Genomic DNA, 12,831 nt, shown 5'->3' with positions numbered 1-12,831 from the left:
ACGGCGTCAATCTCCCCCCCCCCACGCGCCCCTCTCCCTCCACAACGGCGTCAATCTCCCCCCCCCACGCGCCCCTCTCCCTCCACAACGGCGTCAATCTCCCCCCCCCCACGCGCCCCTCTCCCTCCACAACGGCGTCAATCTCCCCCCCCCCACGCGCCCCTCTCCCTCCACAACGGCGTCAATCTCCCCCCCCCCACGCGCCCCTCTCCCTCCACAACGGCGTCAATCTCCCCCCCCCCACGCGCCCCTCTCCCTCCACAACGGCGTCAATCTCCCCCCCCCCCACGCCCCCCTCTCCCTTCACAACGGCGTCAATCTCCCCCCCCACCACAACGGCGTCAATCTCACCCCCCTGCCCCCTCTCCCTCCACAACGGCGTCAATCTCCCCCACCCCACGCCCCCCTCTCCCTCCACAACGGCGTCAATCTCCCCCCCCATAACGGCGTCAATCTCCCCCCCCCCCCCACAACGGCGTCAATCCCCCCCCCCTCCCTCCACAACGGCGTCAATCCCCCCCCCCTCCCTCCACAACGGCGTCAATCTCCCCCCCACGCCCCCCTCTCCCTCCACAACGGCGTCAATCTCCCCCCCCCCCACGCCCCCCTCTCCCTCCACAACGGCATCAATCTCCCCCCCCACCACAACGGCGTCAAAATCCCCCCCCGCCCCCCTCTCCCTCCACAACGGCGTCAGTCTCCCCCCCCCCACACCCCCCTCTCCCTCCACAACGGCGTCAATCTCCCCCCCCCCACACCCCCCTCTCCCTCCACAACGGCGTCAATCTCCCCCCCCCCACACCCCCCTCTCCCTCCACAACGGCGTCAATCTCCCCCCCCCCACACCCCCCTCTCCCTCCACAACGGCGTCAATCTCCCCCCCCCCACGCCCCCCTCTCCCTCCGCAACGGCGTCAATCTCCCCCCCCCACGCCCCCCTCTCCCTCCGCAACGGCGTCAATCCCCCCCCCCACGCCCCCCTCTCCCTCCACAATGGCGTCAATCTCCCCCCCCCACTCCCTCCACAACGGCGTCAATCTCCCCCCCCACGCCCCCCATCTCCCCCCCCCACCTCCCTCCACAACGGCGTCAATCTCCCCCCCCCACGCCCCCCTCTCCCTCCACAACGGCGTCAATCTCCCCCCCCCACGCCCCTCTCTCCCTCCACAACGGCGTCAATCCCCCCCACGCCCCTTCCCTCTCACCGCGTCAATACCCTCCCCACGCCCCTTCCCTCTCACTGCGTCAATACCCCCCCCACGCCCCTTCCCTCTCACCGCGTCAATACCCCCCCCACGCCCCTTCCCTCTCACTGCGTCAATACCCCCCCCACGCCCCTTCCCTCTCACCGCGTCAATACCCCCCCACGCCCCTTCCCTCTCACCGCGTCAATACCCCCCCCACGCCCCTTCCCTCTCACCGCGTCAATACCCCCCCACGCCCCTTCCCTCTCACCACGTCAATACCCCCCCACGCCCCTTCCCTCTCACCACGTCAATACCCCCCCCACGCCCCTTCCCTCTCACCACGTCAATACCCCACCCCCCACACCCCTCTCTCACCAGGTGTCCCCTGCTCCCCCACCACCGCCTCTCTCCCTGTGATGACATGTCATCCTACAACTTTATACCAAGCAAGCTGGGTAAAGTGCTGGCTGCAGTTTTAAAAGTTGTCTTTCCTTGAGCACACTGTTGTCTACAACGTCACTTTCCCCCAGAACAGTGAGAGCAATAAGCAGACACTATGGGGTTGAAGGTTCAATTCTCAGAGACAAACACTCAACAATCATGCTGTGAGCAGTTTCTGACCAGTGGACCAAGGTCTGCCTGGGGGACCACCCAGCCTGCAAAGACAAAGCATCTGAAAAAAATCCTTCTCCCTCTCCCTCTCCGAGGGGGTAGGAACTGCCGGTGCTGGAGTCTGAGATAACAAGGTGTAGAGCTGGAGGAACACAGCAGGCCCAGCAGCATCATAGGAGCAGGAAAGCTGACGTTTAGGGTCACGGCCCTTCTTTGTTACCACTTCCTCTCTGTCTCAGTCTGCATGGAGGGACCAGAAAGTCTCCAGTAATAGCTCACTGTCTACTTTCTCCTGTCTCTACAGACCCCTGTTGGAGGAGAAATGGAACACTTTCGAAGGCAGTGGAAAAGCTGTATTCTCAACACAAAACAGCAGGGTGTGTGCAAATAACTGTGTCAGAAGTGAAGAATGAAAAAGGAACTGGGAAAGGAAGAGAAAGAAACCTCCCACTGAATCCTGTAATCACTCCTGCTGTTATTACAGTGGTTCCCAGATCATTTCATTTCCTTTTCCACCCTCAAGGCCCGCCTGTGTCTGTTTGTCTGTCTGTGAGGGGGTTTTAAGGAAGGGGCAGAGTCTAAGCTGTAGAGTTATAACATAAGAAAACATACTTCATCATTGCCATTGGTTAAAGAGTATTTGTTCATGCAGAAACCTGGTGAGTGTTTTATCGTTAAGTTCATCAGCGCAGCTAAACTGGTGGCTTTGGGCAGATTACCTGAAGTTTCTCACATCTGTGACAACACTGGGGATAACACTCGGTCTAGGCCCGAAACGTCATCTTTTGTGCTCCTGAGATGTTGCTTGGCCTGCTGTGTTCATCCAGCCTCACATTTTATTAACTGGGGATATTGTGCTCAGTTTGCAGCACAGTCGCTCAGTGGTTACAACACCACCCACCTCGATATTCCAACCTGCCTTTTTCCTAAGACCAGCTCAGCTGGAGGCGCTGCCTTTGCTCTTTCCCTGTCAACTGTACAGTTTCCTTCTTCAGGATATTCATTTACAGGATGAGGACGGGGCAGCATTTATCGCTCACCCCTAAGTGCCCAGAGGGCAACTGAGAGTCAACCACATTGCTGTAGGTCTGGAGTCACATATGAGCCAGATCAGATAAGGATGGCAGTTTCTTTCCCTAAAGGACATTAGGGAACCACCTGGTTTATCCTGACAAGCAGCAATAGATTTATGGGCATGACTAGATTCTTAATTCCAGATGTTTTTAATAATTTAAATTGCATCATTTGCTGTGACAGGGTTCAAACACAATGTCATCTGGGTCTCTGGATTAACAATCCAGCGATTATACCACTAGGTCATTGCCTCCCCTACATGGGTATATGAATAAGGAAGGGTTTAGAGGGATATGGCCCAAATGCTGGAAAATAGGACTAGATGAATTTAGGATATTTAATCAGCATGGGCAAGTTGGCCCAAAGGGTCTGGTTCCATGCTATACAGCTGCATGACCCGAACCAGTTCCCTTTTTGAATCTGCCTCCATCGCACTCCTGACAGTGTATGTTGGGTCTTAACCACTTACTGTGTGAAACAGTTTCATCTTGTGTCACTACTGACGCGTTTTCCAATCATCTTAAACCTGTGAATCCTTCCACCAGTGGGGACAAGTTTTGTCCTGTCTAAACCACCCACACCCCTCTGAATTGAGCACTTCAATCATACTTCCTCCCAACATCCCTATCTCCAAGGAGAACAGTTGCAGCTTCTCAGTCTATCCTTGTAACTGAAGCTCCTCACATTGTATCGAAAGCTTTCAAATCCTTGGTAAAATGTGCTCCCTAGACCGGATGCAATATACTTGCCTAGGCTGTGCAAGTGTTCTAATTAAATTGAACATAATTTCCTTGCTTTGAGATTTTATGTCCTTGTTAATATAAGCCTTGGCTGTTGTATGCTTGTTGTAAAATCCCATCTGGTTCACTAACGTTCTTTAGGAAGAAAACTGCCATTCCTACCTGGTCTGTCCTACATATGATTCTAGGCCCAAAGCAATGTGATGGCTCTGATCTACCCTCTGGGCAATAAATGGTGTGACTGGCAGTGATGTCCTTCTCCCACGAAAGAATAAATTTTAAAATGCTTCATTAATCACTCTTTGAACCTGTCTCTCACGACCACCTCACATTTCACAATACTTCCAAATGTGAGCTCCTACCCATTCAATCCCAGACCATTGTGTTTTCGCACTGTAATCACAATTCCAAACCAATACACAGAATTGAAACACAGAAAATAAATATTGATGAGCATCTGGGGAAAAGATAATTGACTTTAATATTTGGCCCCGAATGTAAGGCTACGATTGAAATGCAGCAAGAACCTTGCTTACACGCTCACAGTACATGGGTGGAAATTCAGAAGGCTGGATTAAATCACAGTACGCTGCTCCTCAAACACGGCCCTTCGGTGCTTTGCAGTGTCTTTGTGTGAGAGCAACCAATTCGCCGCACTGCAGACAACACTTCCTATCTTCTGGAATGTTCTGCAGCCCAGTTTAATTGCTGTTGACAGCAGGTTTCCGAAAATGGATCCACTGGATTGGGGGGGGTGGGGGAAGAGGTCGGGGAGGACAGACCAGACAGTCGGGGCGGGGGGTGCTTGTGCTGGTGGGGGTTGAGTGGGCAAGGGAAGTATACTGCCAGGACAATTTCTGCACCGAGCCAGCAGAAAGCTGAAGCAACGAGAGGGAAGAGAGAGAGACTGAATGTGAATAATGCACTGACGCTCAGCTTGAGGCAGTCACAGACAAAGATGAGATCCTTTCACAGACACAATACAACTTGCACTCTGACATGCAAAAAGCAACAGGCAGTATTCGGGGATAGTAAGAGCGGCTAATGCTGGACTCGGAGACAATACAGTGTGGAGTTGGAGGAACACAGCAGGCCAGGCAGCATCGAAAGAGCAGGAAAGCTGATGTTTTGGGTTAGGGCCCTTCTTCAGAAATAGGGAAGAGTTGGGGATGGGAGTGGAAATGGTTAGCGAGAGGAACGTGTTGTCGTTTGTCGCAAACTGAGCACAGGTGCTCCACAAAGCGGTTGCCGAGCCTGAGCTTGGTCTCCCCGATGTAGAGGAGGCCACATCGGGAACAGCAGATGCTATAAGACCACACTGATGGACCTGCAGGTGAACGTCTGTCTGATGTGGAAGCTTTGGTGCGTTGAATGGAGGTGATGGGGGAGGTGTAGAAGCAGGAGTCGCACTTCCTGCAGTTGCAGGGAAAGGTGCTGGGCGTGGTGGGGCTAGCGAGGAGTGTGGAGTGGACAAGGGAGTTGCAGAGAGAGCAGTCCCTATGAAAGGCAGATAGGGGTGGGAAGGGAAATACATCTTTGTTTGTGGAGTCAGATTGCAGGTGGCAGAAGTGACGGAGAATGATATGCTGAGTATGGAGGTTAGTGGGGTGATCCGAGGGGACAGGGGGAGTTCTGTCTTTATTTTTGTTGGGGGGAGGGGAGGTGAGGTGAGGTGAGGTGAGGGAAATGCAAGAGATGTGGTCAAGAGCATTTTAGACCAGTTAAAGCTCGTAGGCACTTCACTGGGGCATCTGCTGCACTTGCTCCAGAATCTCACACAGTCCTCAAGTCATCAGGATGCAGAAGGAGACAACTCAGTTCCTGAAACTCCATTCAGAACACAGTCACAGTTCTACTCTAACCCCTGACATTGACATAGACAGCAAATGTTCAATATTGAGATTCTAACAATAAATATACAGTCAAAAAGTCAACTTGCACAAGTAACATTTTGTAGAGACTGAAACACACCCTCTCATAAGCCTGCACTATCACACAGTAGGCTGATCTGTTGATTAATTGATCTCATCCTGAAACAGGTTCAGCACTGCAACATTCAGCACAATCCTCTGGGACAAAAGATTCCAAAGTTCACAATCCTCTTAGGCGTTCTAGACTCTCACCATGTAAAAATTGTAGGATGTAGGAACCATGTAGGATTTATGATCACTTGGAAAGGGAAAAAAAGATCTACTGACTTGGTATTGGTGTACAAAATGATCAGAGGTATGGATAGAGTAGACAGAGATCTTTTCCTAGGGTGGAGGTAGATATTACAAGGGGGCATAGTTTTAAAGTGAGTGGAGGTAGTTCAGCCTCATTAGGGGCATTTAAGCAGTTATTAGATAGGCATATGGATGATAGTATAAGGTAGGGGTGGAGGTTAGATAGACCTTAGGTGTAGGGTAAAAGTTTGGCACAACATTGTGGGCCAAATGGCCTGTACTGTGCTGTCCTGTTGTATGTAAAAAGGAACCAGCCTTTTCCCTATCGTAGCGATCACATTCCAACGACCACGTTCACGGCCAAGCATTTCCCCTCCTGATAACGGCTTACAGAAACTTGAAGCGTTCCATATTTCTCACCTAGCTTTGTATTTTCAGCAAAACTCACTATATCACACTGACTGCCAAAGCCGAGCCTCTGATGTACATGCTAAATGGCTAAGGCCCAAGTGCCAATCACTACAGTATGCTGTTAAACGCCAAAAGGTAACCTGAGCGCATCCCATTTCTTCCCATTGTGTGCTTTGTACCTAGTAAACAGTCCATATTTATACATTACTGCATCTCATTAGCAGGACTTCGGATATGAACCCCTCGTCTGGTATCTTGCCAATGTCTTGTGAAATTACAACACTGGTTCCCCAAACCTACCAACCAGTTATGACCTGAAATAAATCTTAGTTTTTTCAAGCATGATTTGTACTGTAACTATATTTGTGACAATATTCGGAAAGCAAGCTCTCTTTATCCGTTTGTAACATGAATATTGCTGGCTGCCCCAGTATTTGTTGTCCATCCCTACACACCTTTTGAGGAGGTGGGGAGCTGCCTTCTTGAACTGTTGCAATCCTGGGATGGTCCTAAATACACACACGATGGTCAGAGAGGGGCTTTTGACCCAGCAACAATGCAGGAACGGCAATATATTTCCAAGTCAGCACAGTAAGTGGCTTGGAGGGGACCTAACAGGACTGGTCTTCCCATGGATGTGCTGCCCTTGTCCTTCTGGGTAAAAATGCTCAAGGGTTTGGAAGGTGCTGTTTAAGGATTTTTGGTGAATTTCTGCAGTGCATCTTGTAGATATTACACACTGCTGCTACAGAGTGTCGGTGGAATGGATCCTTGTGGATGTGGTGCCAATCAAGCGGCTGCTTTGTCTTGGATGGGGTCAAGCTTCTTGAGTGTTGTGGGATCTGCCCCCATCCAGGCAAGTGGGGAGTATTTCATCACACTCCTGACTTGTGCCTTGTCAACCATGGACAAGCTTTGGGGAGTCAGGAGGTGAGTTACTCACTGCAGTATTTCTAGCTTCTGACCTGCTCATGTAGCCACTGTGTTTACGTGGTGAGTCCAGTCATATTCAGGTAAATGGTAAGTTGAGAGGGTTAGAAGAGTGTACAAAGCAATTTAGACAACTTAAGTGAGTGGGCAAGTGTTTGGCTGATAGAGAGTAATGAGGTTGCCCTCAGAGGAAGCAGTAAAAAGCAGAAAAACATTATTATTGAAATAGAGAGAATGCAGTTTACAGAGCCCTGGCTGTCCTGGTACATGATTCACTAAAATACAGCACGCAGAAGCAGAAGTGAATGAGGAAGCCAAATGGAATGTTTTGTTTTTAATTACATGGGAAATGGATAATGAGAGGCATGCTGCAACTGTACAGGCTGTTGGTGAGACCACACCTGGAATACCAAATAAAGTTCTGCTCTCATTACAAAAGGAGGTGCCCCTTGAGGCAGTTCGGAGGAGGCTCACTCAGCTGGTTGCTGGGCTAAAGGGGAAACCTAACGAGATTAAGATTGGCAGGCTGTGCCTCTATCCATTGGAGGTTAGAACATTGAGAGGTGATCTTATTTCAACAGAAGATCCTGTGGGGGTTGACCGTGTGGATGTCTCCACTTGTGGGGAAATCTAGAACAAGGGAATGTAGTTTAAATTTCAGAAAAGTTCCTTAGGCAGTGCCTTCCAAACCCACAATCACTAACACCTGGAAGGACAAGGGCAGCAGATAGATGGAAGTAACAAGGCAGAAGCAGGTCTGGCAGCTGAATATTCTGGAGTATAGGATATCCAGACAGGTCAGGGAGGGTGTAACAGAGGTGGCGCTCTCACATTATGAATGAAGGAGTCAATTACTACAGTGAGGAGGAACAATATCTTGGAAGGGATTTCAAATCAGACTTTGTAGGTACAGCTTAGGAATAAACAGGAGACAGTAACACTTAAGCAAATAGTCAGTGGGCAATAGTCAGTCATACAGCATGGAAACAGACTCTTGAGTCTAACCCATACATGCTGAGAGCAGAAATGTGCAGACAATTCACTACCTGCATAATTATATTCAGGCAGTTTGAGTTGCACAGTAAGATCTACCTGAACAGCACGCAAAACAACACTTTTCACTATCCCTCCCCATCCCCGCCTTAACCCCCACCCACCCCACTTACCCTCACCACAATAGCCCTTACCCCGATCCCACACCCCTTAGCCCCCCACATCCCCCACTGCTGAGCCCCCCACACCCCCCGCCGCTGAGCACCCTTAGCCCCCAGCATCCCCCACCGCTTATCCCCCTTAGCCCCCGGCATCCCCCACTGCTTAGCCCCCCTGCACCCACCCCGCACATCCCCCTTTAGCCCCCCCCCCGCATCCCTCACCCCTAGGCCCCCCCACATTCCCCACCGCTTATTCCCCCTTAGCCCCCCCGCCGCTTATTGCCCCGTAGCCCCCCCTGCCGCTTATCCCCCTTAGCACCCCGCCGCCGCTTATCCCCCTTAGCCCCCCCCGCCGCTTATCCCCCTTAGCCCCCCCCGCCGCTTATCCCCCTTAGCCCCCCCCGCCGCTTATCCCCCTTAGCGCCCCCCCCCGCCGCTTATCCCCCTTAGCCCCCCCGCCGATCCCCCTTAGCCCCCCCCCGCCGCTTATCCCCCTTAGCCCCCCCCCGCCGCTTATCCCCCTTAGCCCCCCCGCCGCTTATCCCCCTTAGCACCCCCGCCGCTTATCCCCCTTAGCACCCCCGCCGCTTATCCCCCTTAGCCCCCCCGCCGCTTATCCCCCTTAGATCCCCTGCACCCCCCCCGCCGCTTATCCCCCTTAGATCCCCCGCACCCCCCCGCCGCTTATCCCCCTTAGCCCCCCCCCGCCGCTTATCCCCTTTAGCCCCCTCCGCCACTCATTCCCCTTAGCGCCCCCCCTCCGCTTATCCCCCCCCGCACCCCTCCTCCGCTTATCCCCCGCTTATCCACCCCCGCCGCTTATCCCCTTTAGCCCCCTCCGCATCCCCCCGCCGCTTATTCCCCTTAGCGCCCCCACAACCCCCCCTGCACCCCCCCTATGCTTACCCCCCTCCGCTTATCCCCCTCCCGCACCCCCCGCAGCTTATCCCCCCCCTCCCCCTGCGCACCCCCCTTCCCCCCCGCTTATCCCCCGCGCACCCACCCGCTTATCCCCCGCACACCCCCCCTCCCCCCTTATCCCCGCGCACCCCCCCTCCCCCCCGCTTATCCCCGCCCCCCTCCCATTTCCCCCCGCTTATCCCCCCTCCCCCCCCGCATATCCCACCCCCCCGCTTATTTCCCCCCCTCCCCCCCCGCATATCCCCCCCATTTCCTCCCCCCCCCGCATATCCCCCCCCATTTCCTCCCCCCCGCATATTCCCCCCTCCCCCCGCATATCCCCCTCTCCCCCCCCCGCATATCCCCCACCCGCATATCCCCCTCTCCCCCCCCGCATATCCCCCCCTCTCCCCCCCGCATATCCCCCCCTCCTCCCCCCCCGCATATCCCCCTTCCTTCCCCCCCGCATATCCCCCTTCCTTCCCCCCCCCCGCATATCCCCCTTCCTTCCCCCCCGCATATCCCCCTTCCCTTCCCCCCCCGCATATCCCCCTTCCTTCCTCCCCCCCCCCGCATATCCCCCTTCCTTCCCCCCCCGCATATCCCCCTTCCTTCCCCCCCCCCCCTCATATCCCCCTTCCTTCCCCCCCCCGCATATCCCCCTTCCCCCCCCCGCATATCCCCCTTCCTTCCCCCCCCCTCATATCCCCCTTCCTTCCCCCCCCGCATATCTCCTCCCGCCCCCCCGCATATCTCCCCCCCCCCGCATATCCCCCTTCCCCCCCCCGCATATCCCCCTTCCCCCCCCCCCGCATATCCCCCTTCCTTCCCCCCCCCGCATATCTCCTCCCGCCCCCCCGCATATCTCCCCCCCGCATATCCCCCTTCCCCCCCCGCATATCCCCCTTCCCCCCCCCGCATATCCCCTTCCCCCCCCCGCATATCCCCCTTCCCCCCCCCCCCGCATATCCCCCTTCCTTCCCCCCCCCCGCATATCCCCCTTCCTTCCCCCCCCCCGCATATCCCCCTTCCTTCCCCCCCCCGCATATCTCCTCCCGCCCCCCGCATATCTCCCCCCCCGCATATCCCCCTTCCCCCCCCCGCATATCCCCCTTCCTCCCCCCCCCCCTCATATCCCCCTTCCTTCCCCCCCCCGCATATCTCCTCCCGCCCCCCCGCATATCTCCCCCCCCGCATATCCCCCTTCCCCCCCCCCGCATATCCCCCCTTCCCCCCCCCCCCCCGCATATCCCCCTTCCTTCCCCCCCCCGCATATCTCCTCCCGCCCCCCCGCATATCTCCCCCCCCGCATATCCCCCTTCCCCCCCCGCATATCCCCCTTCCTCCCCCCCCTCATATCCCCCTTCCTTCCCCCCCCGCATATCTCCTCCCGCCCCCCCGCATATCTCCCCCCCGCATATCCCCCTTCCCCCCCCCCCGCATATCCCCCTTCCCCCCCCCCCCCGCATATCCCCCTTCCTTCTCCCCCCCCCCCCGCATATCCCCCTTCCTTCCCCCCCCCGCATATCCCCCTTCCTTCCCCCCCCCCGCATATCCCCCTTCCTTCCCCCCCCCCCCGCATATCCCCCTTCCTTCCCCCCCCCGCATATCTCCTCCCGCCCCCCCGCATATCTCCCCCCCCCGCATATCCCCCTTCCCCCCCCCTGCATATCCCCCTTCCTCCCCCCCCTCATATCCCCCTTCCTTCCCCCCCCCCGCATATCTCCTCCCGCCCCCCCGCATATCTCCCCCCCCGCATATCCCCCTTCCTTCCCCCCCGCATATCTCCCCCCCCGCATATCCCCCTTCCTTCCCCCCCCCCCCCCCGCATATCCCCCTTCCTTCCCCCCCCCCCCCCCGCATATCCCCCTTCCTTCCCCCCCCCCCCCGCATATCCCCCTTCCTTCCCCCCCCCCCCGCATATCCCCCTTCCTTCCCCCCCCCCCCCGCATATCCCCCTTCCTTCCCCCCCCCCCCGCATATCCCCCTTCCTTCCCCCCCCCCCCCCGCATATCCCCCTTCCTTCCCCCCCCCCCCCCCGCATATCCCCCTTCCTTCCCCCCCCCCCCCCGCATATCCCCCTTCCTTCCCCCCCCCCCCGCATATCCCCCTTCCTTCCCCCCCCCCCCCGCATATCCCCCTTCCTTCCCCCCCCCGCATATCTCCTCCCGCCCCCCCGCATATCTCCCCCCCCGCATATCCCCCTTCCTCCCCCCCCCCTCATATCCCCCTTCCTTCCCCCCCCCGCATATCCCCCTTCCTCCCCCCCCCCCTCATATCCCCCTTCCTTCCCCCCCCCGCATATCTCCTCCCGCCCCCCCGCATATCTCCCCCCCCGCATATCCCCCTTCCTTCCCCCCCCCCCCGCATATCCCCCTTCCTTCCCCCCCCCCCCGCATATCCCCCTTCCTTCCCCCCCCCGCATATCTCCTCCCGCCCCCCCGCATATCTCCCCCCCCGCATATCCCCCTTCCTCCCCCCCCCCTCATATCCCCCTTCCTTCCCCCCCCGCATATCCCCCTTCCTCCCCCCCCCCTCATATCCCCCTTCCTTCCCCCCCCCGCATATCTCCTCCCGCCCCCCCGCATATCTCCCCCCCCGCATATCCCCCTTCCTTCCCCCCCCCCCGCATATCCCCCTTCCTTCCCCCCCCCCCCCGCATATCCCCCTTCCTTCCCCCCCCCCCCGCATATCCCCCTTCCTTCCCCCCCCCCCCGCATATCCCCCTTCCTTCCCCCCCCCCCCCCCGCATATCCCCCTTCCTTCCCCCCCCCCCCCCCGCATATCCCCCTTCCTTCCCCCCCCCCCCCCCCCGCATATCCCCCTTCCTTCCCCCCCCCCCCCCCGCATATCCCCCTTCCTTCCCCCCCCCCCCCCCCGCATATCCCCCTTCCTTCCCCCCCCCCCCCCCCCGCATATCCCCCTTCCTTCCCCCCCCCCCCCCCCGCATATCCCCCTTCCTTCCCCCCCCCCCCCCCGCATATCCCCCTTCCTTCCCCCCCCCCCCCCCCGCATATCCCCCTTCCTTCCCCCCCCCCCCCCCGCATATCCCCCTTCCTTCCCCCCCCCCCCCCCCGCATATCCCCCTTCCTTCCCCCCCCCCCCCCCGCATATCCCCCTTCCTTCCCCCCCCCCCCCCCCCGCATATCCCCCTTCCTTCCCCCCCCCCCCCCCCCCGCATATCCCCCTTCCTTCCCCCCCCCCCCCCGCATATCCCCCTTCCTTCCCCCCCCCCCCCCCCCGCATATCCCCCTTCCTTCCCCCCCCCCCCCCGCATATCCCCCTTCCTTCCCCCCCCCCCCCCGCATATCCCCCTTCCTTCCCCCCCCCCGCATATCTCCCCCCCCCGCATATCCCCCTTAGGCCGCCCCCGCACCCCCCGGCCAGAGGCCGATCCAATAACAAACACCTGAGCGGAGTCAGTACAAAAGCTATTTGCTGGTGAAGACCCTGCGCGGCGGCGGCGGATTCCCGCGGCGCCACCCCCCGCGCTGCCGAGTTACGGCGGTGTCTGTGACACGTTCCCCCCGGTTCCCGGTTTTACCTGGAGACGGCGGGCGGGCGGGGGGCGCCTTGTTCGTCTCTCCCGAGATCCAAGATGGCTGCCCGTGACATCACCCGAAAGGGGCGGGGTCTACTGCGTCACTCTCCCCTCCCCC

The 12,831-nt window shown here is 58.0% G+C and overlaps 1 protein-coding gene across 4 annotated transcripts in view; it reads right to left on the bottom strand.

Annotated features, from left to right (window-relative positions):
* The window catches only part of klc1b (kinesin light chain 1b), a 99,768-nt gene extending 86,944 nt beyond the window's left edge, over nt 1–12,824 (bottom strand). For 3 of the 4 annotated variants that reach the window (XM_059645084.1, XM_059645088.1, XM_059645089.1), the window contains exon 1: nt 12,717–12,818. The gene's annotated coding sequence lies outside the window, so the exon portion shown is untranslated. Of the gene's footprint in view, nt 1–12,716 lie in introns of all 4 variants that reach the window. The other variant, XM_059645086.1, reaches the window with a different exon arrangement.
* Between the last annotated feature and the right edge of the window lie 7 nt (nt 12,825–12,831).

Source organism: Stegostoma tigrinum, chromosome 4 (assembly GCF_030684315.1).
Source record: "Stegostoma tigrinum isolate sSteTig4 chromosome 4, sSteTig4.hap1, whole genome shotgun sequence".
NCBI classification, from domain to species: Eukaryota; Metazoa; Chordata; class Chondrichthyes; order Orectolobiformes; family Stegostomatidae; genus Stegostoma; species Stegostoma tigrinum.
This window is presented reverse-complemented; position numbering and strand designations above follow the sequence as displayed.